The 13842-nt window shown below is 39.3% G+C and overlaps 1 long non-coding RNA gene across 1 annotated transcript; it reads left to right on the top strand.

Moving 5' to 3' along the window:
• The first annotated feature begins 3982 nt into the window (after positions 1-3982).
• On the top strand, positions 3983-7141 carry LOC149112240 (uncharacterized). The gene is made up of 2 exons (XR_016207341.1): positions 3983-4482; positions 4905-7141. It is a non-coding gene; the product is annotated as an uncharacterized LOC149112240 (long non-coding RNA).
• The last annotated feature ends 6701 nt before the right edge of the window (positions 7142-13842 follow it).

The following is a 13842-nucleotide window of genomic DNA, read 5'->3' as shown; positions in this document are numbered from 1 at the left end:
CAGACGTCAGTAAACCTGACGCCCGCTGATGTTCAGCGCGAGACCAACGTGCTCAGTGGTACCAAGAAGCAAAATTTTAAAAATCCATCAAGGAACAAAATTTTTAAGAAGTAAAGAACAAATTTCTTCTTTTTAAACTATTTGCCGGGAACGTTTTGCTGTTCCGCTCTCCATGCAGAAACCTATTCATAGCTTAACTTTCGAGGATGGTCTTTTAAAACTCCCTAGCCAGACATCAACAAAAGCATTAGTTAATTTCCTAAGCCCTTAAAAGGGCGTGACAGGGCATGATATGATACGTGGAACCGCCGAGGTAAGACGTGCGTTTAATACGTTCTACAAAGTACTTTTTTGTTGACGGTAAGTAAAGCAACAGAATAGCGAGCGTCGTTCATCAGCGTCGTTCATTTTGGGTCCTGTAGACTGCAAGCAGTCCCTTTCCTTTCCTAGCGTGGAACGCATGTCATAGGTAATAGCCAGTAATATCAGCCTAGATAAAACGAGACGCGTTGCCGCATTCTCGTGTCTAGAGCCTTCATGTAAAATTTAAGATCTAAGTTGCTCCTAGCCTGTAAGCAGGGTCTAATGCGCTGCGGCACGCACGGCAAAGCCGTGAGAGATGAGCTGGCGAGGGTCCAGGCTCGAGCCGGATGGCTTCGCTCGCTAGTCCAGTCTCTGAACTATACAGTCGACTCCTGATGACTTGAACCTTCAACGGAAGTAAAAAGGTTAAAAGTATTCCTACCTATACCAAATCACCTTCTTCCCCCTAAAAAGTCAAATGATCCACTCCTTACTCTATTTCTATTCATACATTTCAATCAAATTTGATTAAATAGAGAAGTCGATAGAAAATGGATTGAATAGGTCAGAACATTCGTAACCCGATACAAAAAGTAAAGCAGGAGGAGAAGTCAAAATAATGCGAACTGCGTAGTTTTCAAAGGGAGGTTTACTAAGCACAATTTCAAAATCATTCACTTTTGTCCTGTAGACCTCGAGCAGTCCCCTTCCTTTTCTAGCGTGCGACGCTAAGAATGCGAAGCATAAGAAGAACGATCGAGCGGCGAGAGGTGCGAGCCCAGTTCCTTTAAGTTTCTTTCCCTACTTTGCAGAGAGGATTTCAGGAACAAAAACCGTCTGCTGTAGTCTATGGGTCCGGCAATCCTAAATGTTGGCACATGAGTGTATAGTTTAGGGTATGAGCCGCTTTATTTGTGGATTCTGCCGAATGTGGAACACTCTTATTTCCAGCTTAAGTTTGGGATGTGGACCAGCTACTGGTGCTGTTTGATTTCTTTTTAGTGGTACCTTTCGAGGGAAAATTTTCGTATTATGTGATCGATTGCCGGAGATCAAAACCTATTCTCGGACGCCTAAACATTTGTCTACCGAGTGACGTATTTCCAGGTGTAGTCAATCGATAAATCGACAATCGATATTAATCAATAACAATATATATTAATCGAGGAGTGAAATTGATTGCCAATAGGAATCGATAACGATTGACTTCTCGTGTAGTATCGATTTTTATCGATTGTTATCGGAAATTATTTTTGTCCTTTTACAATTTGTACTGATAAAACGTTTGACAAAATTTGTCTGTAAAGGTTTTGTTGAGTAATTTTATCAATCATCAACAAAATCCCAACAACAGAAACAACTAACAGAAACACTTTGGGCTTTACATCTTTCTTTGCTTGTTTGCGACACCGGATAAAGCTCAGGCTATAGTAGCAGTGTAAAACCCTCCAGTCTCATGGTAGCATCGGAATTTAGGTGAAGCAAAATAAACAACAGAGTCAGTGTTCTAGTGATTTCAATTATTTGCGTCTTGGAAACAAACGTGAGAATAGATCTCGGAGTAGGCCAGAAGGAAAATATAACCTGTAGTAGCATAGCAGTAATCACTTTGCCGCCATGAATATTGACCAGGAACAGTACAGAAGAAGTTGTTTTCTATGTTTCTCGTTCTCATAAAACAAGGGTTCGACTTGTGAAGTATTCTTCTATGCTTCTAGCCCCTCTCCCTCCCCTTTGAATGCCGGCCAGACGGGTTATTTCCTTCTGAAATAACAGCTTCTGCTGAACGAAGTTCAACCAAGTGTGTTTACGAAATTGAGGTAGACTCTGATTTACGCGAAATTGTCGATAAAGATATTCAGGATACAGTCAATAGCGCGGCGATGAACAGATATGCCAAGATCCTGCTTTAGACCCCAGAAGAGCGGTACCTGGAGAAGAGATCACTTTACATGGACTTTGAATCCTTAGTTTTTAAAAATCGTCATGTCATGTCAAGATGAACTCCTGTCTCGTGCAGTTCCAGGTATTATTTTACACAATAGCAAGGCCATCTTTGACTAGTCCAGGTAGTTATTGTCGGTTTTTTTCAATCAATAACAATCAATATTCCTGAAGACAGGGATTATCAATTTTTATCGGTAGTTACCAATCGATAGATATCGATAAAGAATTTTTTCTGTGAGTTCGATTCTTATCGATTGCGGCTATCAATCGACAGCAATCGGCGATTGATATAGATTGAATCAATTTATTTGCGATATCGATTTTTATCGATTGACTTCGGCTGGTTTATTTCGGCTAACGATATCGACAGAGAAATGCACTGGAGCTCGTCTGAACTGACCAAATACAACAGTGATGACCACCAATGCATCCTGCCGTATTGGGTGAAGTCACGTTAAACCATATCTACCAACTATGCTTACCATTTCAGTTTGCTGTTGAAGAGAGTCTCACTGAAGTGCTGAGTGGCAAAAAATTAGACTTGAAAACTGTGCAGCCAGAGAAGGCTTTCACTAGTGCATCATTCTATATCGTCTGTGACTTGCGACTGTGTAAAATTCATATCTCCCGCAAAATTTATGTTAGGATGCAAAATTCTATATTCCTAGGCTGTGAAGGAGTCTCAAACTTGAAATTCTGTCTGTGATACACAATTCCTTACTGTTAAGTAAATTCGCTGCTAATAAGATAAGACATACTATAAAGATAAGGCAAATATACCAGGCTGTAGCTGCATAGCAATGGAGTTTGCTTCAGTTGCATTTACACGCGACTTTAATAACAGATATGCATATTACACGTTTAATCATGCACACTAGACCATTAAGTTTGCGTTCCCTTGTGGCCTTGTCACCAAAAGATTCGAAAGGAGTACTATGAAGAAGTCGTGGATACATTGCGTACAAAATGGAATGGTCTACTTTGATCAGCTGCTATAAGGTTTTGAAGGTAATGGACAAGTTCACGCAAAAAAGTCAAAATAACTCTACTCTTGGAAAACAATATTTCTAGTTTTGTTTATTATAATTTAAACGTTTATCCACCCCCGAAAACTGAATACTTGATATTTTTTTTGACACCTTGGCGGTCCTTACGAATTTCCCGGAGTACCTATTGTGGCCCATCAGGGACTTTTTGCGTTGCCCTACCGTAGATAATTTTGTTGCTATAGTTTTCTGACTGCGTTTCGTGCTTCTGGCTACAAGAGTGTTTTGTTCAGTTGGTGGACTGTTAAGTTGTGCTACTGACCTTTCCAATAGCTTTGTTTATGTTTGATTTAAAGACTCTTTTAGCTTCATATTCAATCTCTACACACAAAGTTACACCTTTTAGTCTTTCACTAGCAATGACTCGGTTACATACGACGTGCTGACTGCAACGAGAATCAATCGAGGAAAGCCGAGGTGTACTTGAACGGGAGCGCAAGAAACCACGACGGCGACGCCGAGGAGAACGTCGATTAAAAAATGAGTTTATATTTTACCTACGAATCTCACCCCCTAAAGTCATTTACTGTGTTTAATGTTTATCACTGTCAAAGCTCTCACGAAGTAAATTTTAAAATTCAAAAAGTTAGCTGTCGTGGTTCACGTTCTCCAGACAACACAGACAACACAGAATTTGGCCATTTCACCCGGAGTACCAAGAATTGTAACGCACGTGTATACAGCCCAGGAGGGAGGGGGCGTCTCTAAGCAAAACATTGGTTGAGTCATCACTGCCAGTGTGACGTCACGTTTCGCTTGGATGAAATTCAAAATGGCGCCCAATGGGTAAAGTACAAGAGGCTGATAAAAATGCAGAATTTCGCTCCGATATTCTACCCCATTTGCTTAGGTTCGTTAATATGTGGTTTATATGACATTAAGGAATCTTTATTTGGTACTTTTCGTTGGCTAAAATATTCAACAGGTAGATAATTTGATCGAGAACTTTCTGTTTTGAAGCCAATTTGGCGAGCAAAACTGTTAGCTGATTGACCTTTCGAGGGCCACTGCATAACGAAGCAGAGCCCTTTTGACACAAGAATAGGAGGTTCGACAGAGGGTATGCTTGGCTTCTTGTATGTGGAATTTCAGTTCTTCAGTGCTCGTGGTTCGTCTCATCAATCCCTTCAAAGTGCAAAGACTGGCTGTGTGGGAAGAACAGCCATGTTTCAGTTAGCCAGATTAGGTAAGTTTTCTGCCTTATTTCACCTTTGTCGTACTACAATTTACATTTAGGGCAATATCCGTAATTTGGTTAATATTTATGGTTTGATTAGTAATTCGGTTCTATTTTATTTTGTTTTATTTGAGAAAAGAGAAGTCTTTATTTTCTTATATGCTAGGTCTGCCACAAATATTATACATAGTTGTGTTACATGAAAAACTCAGCCTAGTTCTTGGCCGGCGGCCTAATTGTGACTAGCTTTTCCCTGATTTTAGTTTGGAATTCGATATTTGAAGAATTGGTGAATGCTGTTAATCCAATAGATCCATCAGAATCTATTGATTTGCAAGGTCATGATCAGTCAATAGTCCCCTTTTGCTCATCTAAAAAATTGTGTCCCACTGAAAACAGGTTATTAAAGACACTTCGGTGTTTTTTTGCAGGGAATGTCACTGGAAGGAACATATCATGATGTACAAATTCCCTTCCAGAATGCCACACTGGGCAGCACTTAGGGATTCTGATGAACATTTTCCCTTGATGGCTAATGTCCCACCCCCCCCCCCCCCCTGCCCCTGGATGATCAACTGGCATGGAGTTTTTAACTCACCTTAGTTTAGATTTTTTTAAAATTTCTTTATCACCTGTCAAGACATACGTATGAGAGCTACATATTTTTTTCGTGTTCAATCATGCTGTCAAATTTACAAGTTCTTTCTTCATTTTTGCACCCCCTTAAGCACTTTTCCACACCTCGTTATTAAACTCCCATTGATTATGACAGCCGAAGATATTTCCTTTAAAGGAACAGAGTCATACAAAGGCTTACCACAGCTTGGTTGCCAGTATAAATCAATTGACAAGTTCAATTTGGAATTAATTTGAGATCCCAAATTTACGATAGTTTCACTTAATAAATTGGTGTGAAGTTAAAAAATGTGACTTTTCTGTTACATCAGCAACTAAAATAGATGCCACCAACCTTATTGACTTTAATACCATACTGAAGAAAAAGCTAGGGTGGTGAAATTCAACCATTTTTACACAAGGATAACTAAACATTTAGCTATGAAGACACAAAACAGTGCAAAAGAGGGGAAATTCTCTGGAGCTAACATCAAGGTTTTCAGAGCTGACTGCTATCACACAAACCACAAATAAAACCACTAACAATGGATCAGGCAGGGCATGTATGGCCATATATGGTCAGAATGAGAGCATAGCTGCTAAGCACACTGGAGGAAAATGAAGCTTATGGACCTCTGGAGTCTGAGGAAGACATGTTGATTCAGTCAATCATTCATTCCTTTATTTGGTAATGCAGGTTTTATGAAAAGTACCCTTCATTCGGTGTCCACTCTGTGGATATTATCCATTCCAAGAAGATAGGAACAGATAATGTCCAAGGACAAATATTGAGCATATTTTTAAAGTCAAATGGAAGCTATTGTGTTTATTATACTTCAAATATTTTTGGCAATGTGCAGAATCTGCTTAAAGATTTGAAAATAGGGGAGTACCCCCGGGGGGGGGGGGGACTCCGATATGAAATGGACGGGGATGCTCGTCGTCTCGCTTAGGGGTGTAAATTTCGGATTTTGGTCTCGCTTAGGGTGTTCTGGGCAAAATTTTATTATTTTTAGCCGTCAAGGTCTCGTTTAGGGTTGCACGCGAAGAAATAACAAAAAAGAAAGAATTTTGATTCTTTATATTTACTCGGTTCATATAAACAATAAAGTACACTGTAACAAAATGTCTTTGTCTATTGTTTTACAAGAGTGTAATACGAAACTCGGCGGCTTCCACAGAACGGTTATTTGATCACTGCTAAAAATATCCACATGCATTAAAAGTCATTGTACTTTTTATTTGTCTGTATTATAAACTGGTCTCTTTTAGGGGTCTGTATAAGCTTCGGCCACGCCCAGATTGGTCTCTTTTAGGGGTTAAATTCAAAATTTCCGACGAGCATCCCCGTCCATTTTATATGGGAGTCCCCCCCCCCCCCGGGGGAGTACCACTCCACTGGAGAATATTTTACAGTTGTAGCTTGAGCATTTAGTGATGCAATTAGACAAAGACATGCAAGCGACAATATTTGATGAGTAAAATGGTACATAGAGTCATAATTGAAACTATAGGCTGATGTAGACCTGTGAAGAGCAGGAGATGATTATAAGAGCAGAATAAATAAAAAAAGCTAATAGGCATAAAACTTTTTTAAATATAAAAAATTAATAAGAATAGATGTCTGATTGTCTTTACAGCATTTCTGCACTCTATCACTTAGCATTTGCTGTCATTTATTTTGAGTGCTATGCTGCAATATCTATTTAGTGACATTTAGTGGAGGGTTGTTTTTTTTAGTTGGAATATAATGAGAACTTATAGGGATGAAAAGGCTACAATGCAGCCTTGAAATTCTTGGAGGCTTAAGAAATAGGAGCCATTACAACATGGCAATGCAGGACAGTGGCAGCATCATTAGCCTGTTCCATGCTCTCGGTCTCTTTCTCTACAAAAACCCGCTTGTTGCTCGGCCACTTTTTTCGATTGTGCCCACTGACCAAGAACCTGGAACAGGCTCCAGCATCATCCAAGATGTGGCATTGTTCAGGAATAAGCCAAGTTATCAGGTTATGACAAAAGATAAATAAATCATACAGCAAAATTGATTTCACCATAACTGTAATTATTATATTTAAATGCTATATATTTTTACACCAAAATTGTAAGTGGCAAGAAGAAAACCAAACACAGCTTACTCAGGCTAACTCTAATTTGAACTTTGTTGTAAGTATGAAATCACAACACTGAACACCACAACTGCAGTGGACAGCAATAAGTCAACAGTTGCAACGAGACAGGAAAAAAAAAGCCAACAAACCTTCACAACAAAAGCCAACAAATAAAGCTGCTGTACGATTAAAGCCGACAAATATCACCATACAGCGGACAAAATTAAAACACAAAAGGCAAACGGAGTTAAAACACAAAGAATTGAATTCAAAGGCCTGATAGCTACCACCAAAAGTTTTCCAAAACATGCAAAAACCGATCACATCGCAGGGAAATTTTGGTGGAAATCAAGAAATAAACAACATCTCAACACTCAAACGGATTGATGAGAGGAACGGCTGATTCAATCGACACAGAAATATACGCATATTAAACGTATACTATCAACGCATAAAACCTCCTATTAACAAGACTATTGGTAAGACATTTAAGAGAGAAAACGCGAACGTTTTACGTTGACCTCTCTCATCCCGTTTTCAGTATGGCGGTCCCGCCACTTACCCGCAACAAAATTCAACAAGGATACACGATAACGCGCGTACAAAACTAAAACAAATAATGCACACAGACAAAAAGCAACAATAAACTGTACACACCTATACTTAGTTAACGAACAAAAGCGATATTAGGCCTGTTTTTTGGTCTTTCTTAACCTCTGTTGTCTTTCTTCAATGGCGTAATCTGAACAAGCTACTCGAAGCGCTCACTCGTTGCTATGTGACGTCACACTGGTAGCAATGAGTCGGTCACGAATCAATACCGAAAAACAATAGAGTCACCCCCTCCCTCCTGATACAGCCATATTTCTCCTCATTAAACCGGCCTTTTGTCTAGCGACATTGCCGTTGCCGTCGTGATTTTCTTAAGCTCCCTATTGGTACGTTAGAAAATCTGTATTGGTCGTTGACATATCGATTTGTTTACATCTAACTGAGTGACAAATTGGCATGTTTTGAACAAATCGATATTGGTCGTTGTCATATCGACTGGTTTGTTTACAGTCTTAGTGAGTGAAAAATTTGCATATTGTGACGCGTATCCACGACTAAAAATGCCAAAAATACAAATCCTTCGTGATAATGTGCGCAGAGCCGGAGACCTGAAGAACGCCTTGCTACAAGAAATATTTTAGTTTATACGATGGCAACACTTAATTAACTGAAACTTTCCACACCTCGGGATATTGGTAATCCCTTTAGCGCATTTATTGGAAGGCTTCGCGCGGAAAGTTAACAGCAAAGGAAAGGTTAACCTGCGATCATACTCTCCCTCCCTTCTCCCTTTTCCCTTCTTCTTTCCAAAAAAAACAAAAAAACAAAACGCCTGATCGCAGGTTAAGGAAAGGTGATAAATTGGACTTATTAGTTTACCGAACTTTCCTTAACTGATATGTTAGTCGATTAGCCAGCGGGTCAACGGAATAAGTGCGCGAGAGAAACCCTTTCTGTACCAACTTTTTCTGATCCAAACGGGCGAGATTTTTATTTTGAGGGCCTATGCATGTAAAAAATAAATCAATCCCAAAGAAGCGTTCTTTCTATTACTTCCTTAGTAAAAATTTTAGTCTGTCAACGGCCAGGTTACCCAACCACAAATATCTCATAGTTGTCAACTGGAACAATAGGGTTAAAAATGGCGATATACTGAAGAACGTAGATGACTAGGTCAAACGACTAATAAGTTGTCCTTCGTTGTTTTGTAACTGATTTCCCATTGGCTAAATATGAGTGCAGCTGCATGTCCTGTAGAAAAGTGTAACATTAGTGAAAAGTCGTTTACGAGGGCAGATTACAATAAAGATTTCCGAAGTTAATTCGGGGTAGTTCGAAAACTGCCGACAGCCATTTGAGGTCAGTTTCAAAGCAGGTCGAAAATAAATGAAAGATTTCCGAACACTTTGTAAGATCACCCCAACTCTTCCACAGTTCACTCGAAGTTGCCAGCATGATCGGAATGGTTGTTAATACCTTCGAAACTTGCAGAAAATAAATGAAAGACCAAGGGTGCTGCCTGTTGCCTAAGTAATCAATGAATAGCGAAAGACGACATAGTTTTCTTCTTCAAACATGTAATCACATACGTTTTTTCTCGTGCAAATTTGAATAAATAAGCACTTGTTAATTTTCCACATTATCCCTTGAAATTGTACTCGAAATTGTGTGATTGCGTATGCAAAATAAAATAATGAGACTCCCCTGATATTGATTAGAACGCTCGCCGATGGAATTCAAGACTGAAAGTAGCGTGAATGTCGATTAAAACTAAGATGGTTACGTTTTCTTAAAGAATGCCACCGAAACTTACATGAAGACAATTTTGTTTTCTTGATTTCTCTCTGTTATGGTTCAGTGAGGATGCCGTGGGCGATGGAATGAATATTCCTGAAATCCTTTCGCAGTTTCTTGTGTCAAGTTTTCACTAACACAAGAACATCTTTGATGAAAGACATCAATTTTCCAAGGACTTCAACAATTCAACGACTGACCATTGTGAATATTAAAACATCCGGATGTGAACAAAACGCCCTTCACAGTACATGTCTGATTTACATTACGCTTGGCACCAATCAACCGTAGCGCCGATCTCGGTAAGAATTTCCATTCTACCAGACTTGATTCCAAGCCTGTTACGAATTTAGTTCTGTAGAGTTTTCAAAACGTTGACAGTTTGAGAGACATTGAGTAATTTGTCTGTTTATAATGGTGCCCTTAATGGAGTACCACAGTCTAGCTGATAGGAATTCAAGATCGATGTTGTCAGCAGCAAATAAGGGAATCGTTTACGCCATATCGCACTCGCTATTGTAATTCCCCTCTTAGTATGAAGATTATTTTTTTCTTATAATGGTAGATAATGAAAACCTCTCGTGTTAACTTTGGATAAGATATCAGGGCACGAATGATGCACTTGGATGCGAATAACTCCTTTCGCTCTCCCCTTCTTTGCTCTATCTTCTCCCTGTGCCCCGAGGAAATAGGAAAGCTTGAGATAGTCTAGATCTAAGTTGTACACTGGTTGGCTAGTTGGGTTCAGAGTTTTACGGCAAATTAAAAAAGGCTCGAGCTCTGATGCATTTCGTGAAAGGACCGTCCACGGGGCAGCAAAGAAAAGCGGCTTCTAGCACGGAATCCTTGTCAGAGCTCAAGATTCCCTGCCGGACACAATGGCTTTTCTGGCACATTGTAGCAATCATCCTACCAATATGGAAATTTCATTTCCTAACGAAGAAGTGCTTTCCTTGATATCTTATTTCACTGAGATAGCAATACATTTAGTTACCTTAGTAGATGACCTTTCAGACCTCATCTACAGTTTCGGTCAAGATCATCCGCAAAGCTTGCATGGCCAACACAGTTTCAAGAGATCTTCAAGGAATTTAAGATCATGAACATAAACAATAATGTTTATGGTTTATTGATCAAGCGTGAGGGCAAGATTGCTTGATATAAGCCAAGAACATTTGCGTGTTTATGAACCGAGACGCAATCACGTACCCATATAACACGCAAAATAATAATAATAATAATAATAATAATAATAATAATGATGATGATGATAATAATAACAATGAAATGAAATTTCCATATTGGTAATAATAATAATAATAATAATAATAATAATAATAATAATAAGTTGAATTTTTTTTTCTTTATCCCACCAAAAAATTGGTCAGCCTAAATTAAAGAAAACTGCTACATATGTATCCCTGTTAACTTCCTTTCTCAATCTTTTCACAGTCCGGCTGAGTTCAAACTCGTTCCCAGAGTCTTCGTTCCCCTTGACCAGCGGTCGGAAAACGAGAGCTCTGGGATCAACCATTTAAAAATAACCGAATTCTGCTCGTCCGGTTTCACTGCGCAATCTGCATCTATGGCGCACGCCTGAAATGGTTGCTCCCAGAGCTTTTATTTTCCGACCGCGGGTCAAGGGGAACGAAGACTCTGGGAACGAGATTGGGTTTAGTTCTATGCATCTTGGCGGATTTATGCGTTCACTAATTTGTTTGGCGAGCACGGGTTGACGTGGTTTTGTAAGGAGAAAGTTTATCTTACGTACGGGATCCCTGAAACGCTCTCGTCAGCGGAATTTGGCATGCAAGGAGTTTGAATTTCCTTTGTACCAACTCAGTTTGCATTGAGGGTGGTGTAGTTGAACATGCTGGTTGAAAAAAACTCGGCATGAAAACTGGAAAACTGTGGATATAAAGGCTTTCATTTTTCATCCTGTACAGTTTGTGACTTCCAACACAATATTAATTTCAATCTGTTTAGTTAACCATGTTTGCATCCCCCACCAGAATAGCCTTTTTTACGGTTAACTTTGCTCATTTGCATTACAATAAAATCTAGCATGAGGCAATTTCGGCCTATTTTGTAATTTTAGCCCGAAATTGCCTCGCATCAACGTTGGATTACATTGTAATGCAAATGAGAAAAATTAACCGTGAAAAGGGCTATTCCCTCGAGGTACCTATTGTTAAGGACGTTCGCGCCCAAAATGTTCTCACGCACAGATTTTTTTTAAGAAAAAACTTGCGATCTAGTGAGGTAAAGACCAACTTTTGTCAAATTAGCTGAAAAAAAAAAAAAAACAACAACAACAACAAAAAAAAAAAACAAAAAAAACGGGGGTTCACCGTCCTCGTTTTCAAAACAAGGCGCATTCAAGACAATGCGTTTTTAGACGCTTTTGTTATTTCTGAAGACGATCTTAGTTTACAACTATCACTGAGCAATGAAAGAAGCTACATTATAACACCCAACCACCTGAAATGAACGATATCATATGTCGTAGTATAGAAAAATAAGGCTTGAGTTGTATTAGTTAATTTTCTGATCATAATGAAAGGGGTATGAATGTTTCTCTCCTTGACCTAGAAGAAGCCTAACATGGGTTTCCCGTTTCTTGCTAGCTTCCTTCCCCCAGTCCAGCTCGTTTTATTAGGCAATGCATGGGTAATTTGGAAAACAATCCTTCTTAAGGTTAACTGTAGTTACGTGTATACTGTATACAGAACCAATCTCTCCCAGGTTTGGTCTGCTAACAGCTTTGTTGATCGCCTGTTGCGTTCACCATCATGACACTTTAAATATGTTTAATGAGAGTGAGATTGGACTTTAGCTTGTACACGTGCACCCTGCCTGCTACTATAAGTTCCAGAATCAGTCCATTTATGATCGCTGCTCCCCAACCTACCCATCGTAATGAAAATAAGAAAAGCGCCTTTCTTGTACGACAGTAACCGTTCACGTCTAGTTTCACCGGGAGAGTATTACCACTGACTGTTAAGAAGGTAAATCAGTATGAGGGCTGTGACTACCGTTTCGTTTCCGGTTTATTTATATCCGGTTTAAGTCTCATCACGTCACGTGCCCCTTTGCACGTTGGCAAGATTAGTTCCTGTTTTTGTACCTTTTTCTACGTTGGCAACAGCAGTGCCTCTGGTTGCAAGTTGTGGGTCTGATGAAATTAAATCAGCTGACGACTACTACATGCAAGGGCTTTAATATTCAGTCAACTTTTTTACGAATAGTGGAACTAGCAGTTTAACTATATGAAACGAAACACATTTTATGAACCGAGCAACGTCATGAAGCTGGTTGTACATTACTGGATTCGTGGAGGATGAGTGTGGACTTTTGGGGCATAAGAGCATGGCGTGTAGGAACCGACCACTCAAATTTTCGTGGAAAATTAATTGCCTTCATTTTCTTTACACAAGTCAAGCAGCAATTGCCATGAACGGAAAATAGGCTTTATTTTGGCAGATTTGGTTTCCGGCTTTATTTATTGAGAAATTTTTTTGTAGGCACCTCGAAAACCACACAAAATGGAGAGTTGAAACTCCAAATTTTGGGGATTACGGTATGGTTACTTAAAATTCGCACATTTAATGAAACGTCCAAATTCTTTCAGAATTACTGCATAGTGTTTTCCTCTTTTCACACAACTAAAAACTATTTGCTTATCTCAAACACAGGCAAAGTTATGACGTTTTTGCATTATCCTCTAAACACGTCTTTGTCAATGTTGCATGCTGACATAGCCTCCAAACGAAGAGATTTTGTTCAAAAGTGAGACCTCTACATGAATGATGACTGTTATCATCTTAATGTACTACGTCAAAGCTACAAATATCTATATTAAAAGTTGTGGGCCCTCTTAATTTTGGAGCTCAAAAAATTCGAGCAAATAGCTGAAAATTCAACACTTTTTGTACAAATGACGAATCTCGTCCTTTTTCAGAAACACGTTTAAGTTTTCTCAGGGAATTTTTTGACATTTAGATTTATTGGTTATTAACGTTCGGAGAACTCGATGATACTTATATTACACCAAAAATATAAATATCGGAAAATCTTTTAAGCCTAGCCTGCGAACAACTGGCTCCCGGCGAGCCCGAACGTCCCCCGTCTCGACCCGATCGCTTCGCTCTCCGAATTTGTCTGTTTTGCGCTCGCTTTGCTCAGCGAAATTTTTCCTTCATCGCCGGGAACCTGTTCCCAGGCTATTCAAACCTAGCCTTGCTTTTGACCTCTAGCACTGATCACTGATCGTCGCCATTCCGTCACGCATCACACA

The sequence above is a fragment of the Orbicella faveolata genome, unplaced genomic scaffold, assembly GCF_042242905.1.
Source record: "Orbicella faveolata isolate gen_17 unplaced genomic scaffold, um_ofav_v1 contig_2, whole genome shotgun sequence".
NCBI classification, from domain to species: Eukaryota; Metazoa; Cnidaria; class Anthozoa; order Scleractinia; family Merulinidae; genus Orbicella; species Orbicella faveolata.
This window is presented reverse-complemented; position numbering and strand designations above follow the sequence as displayed.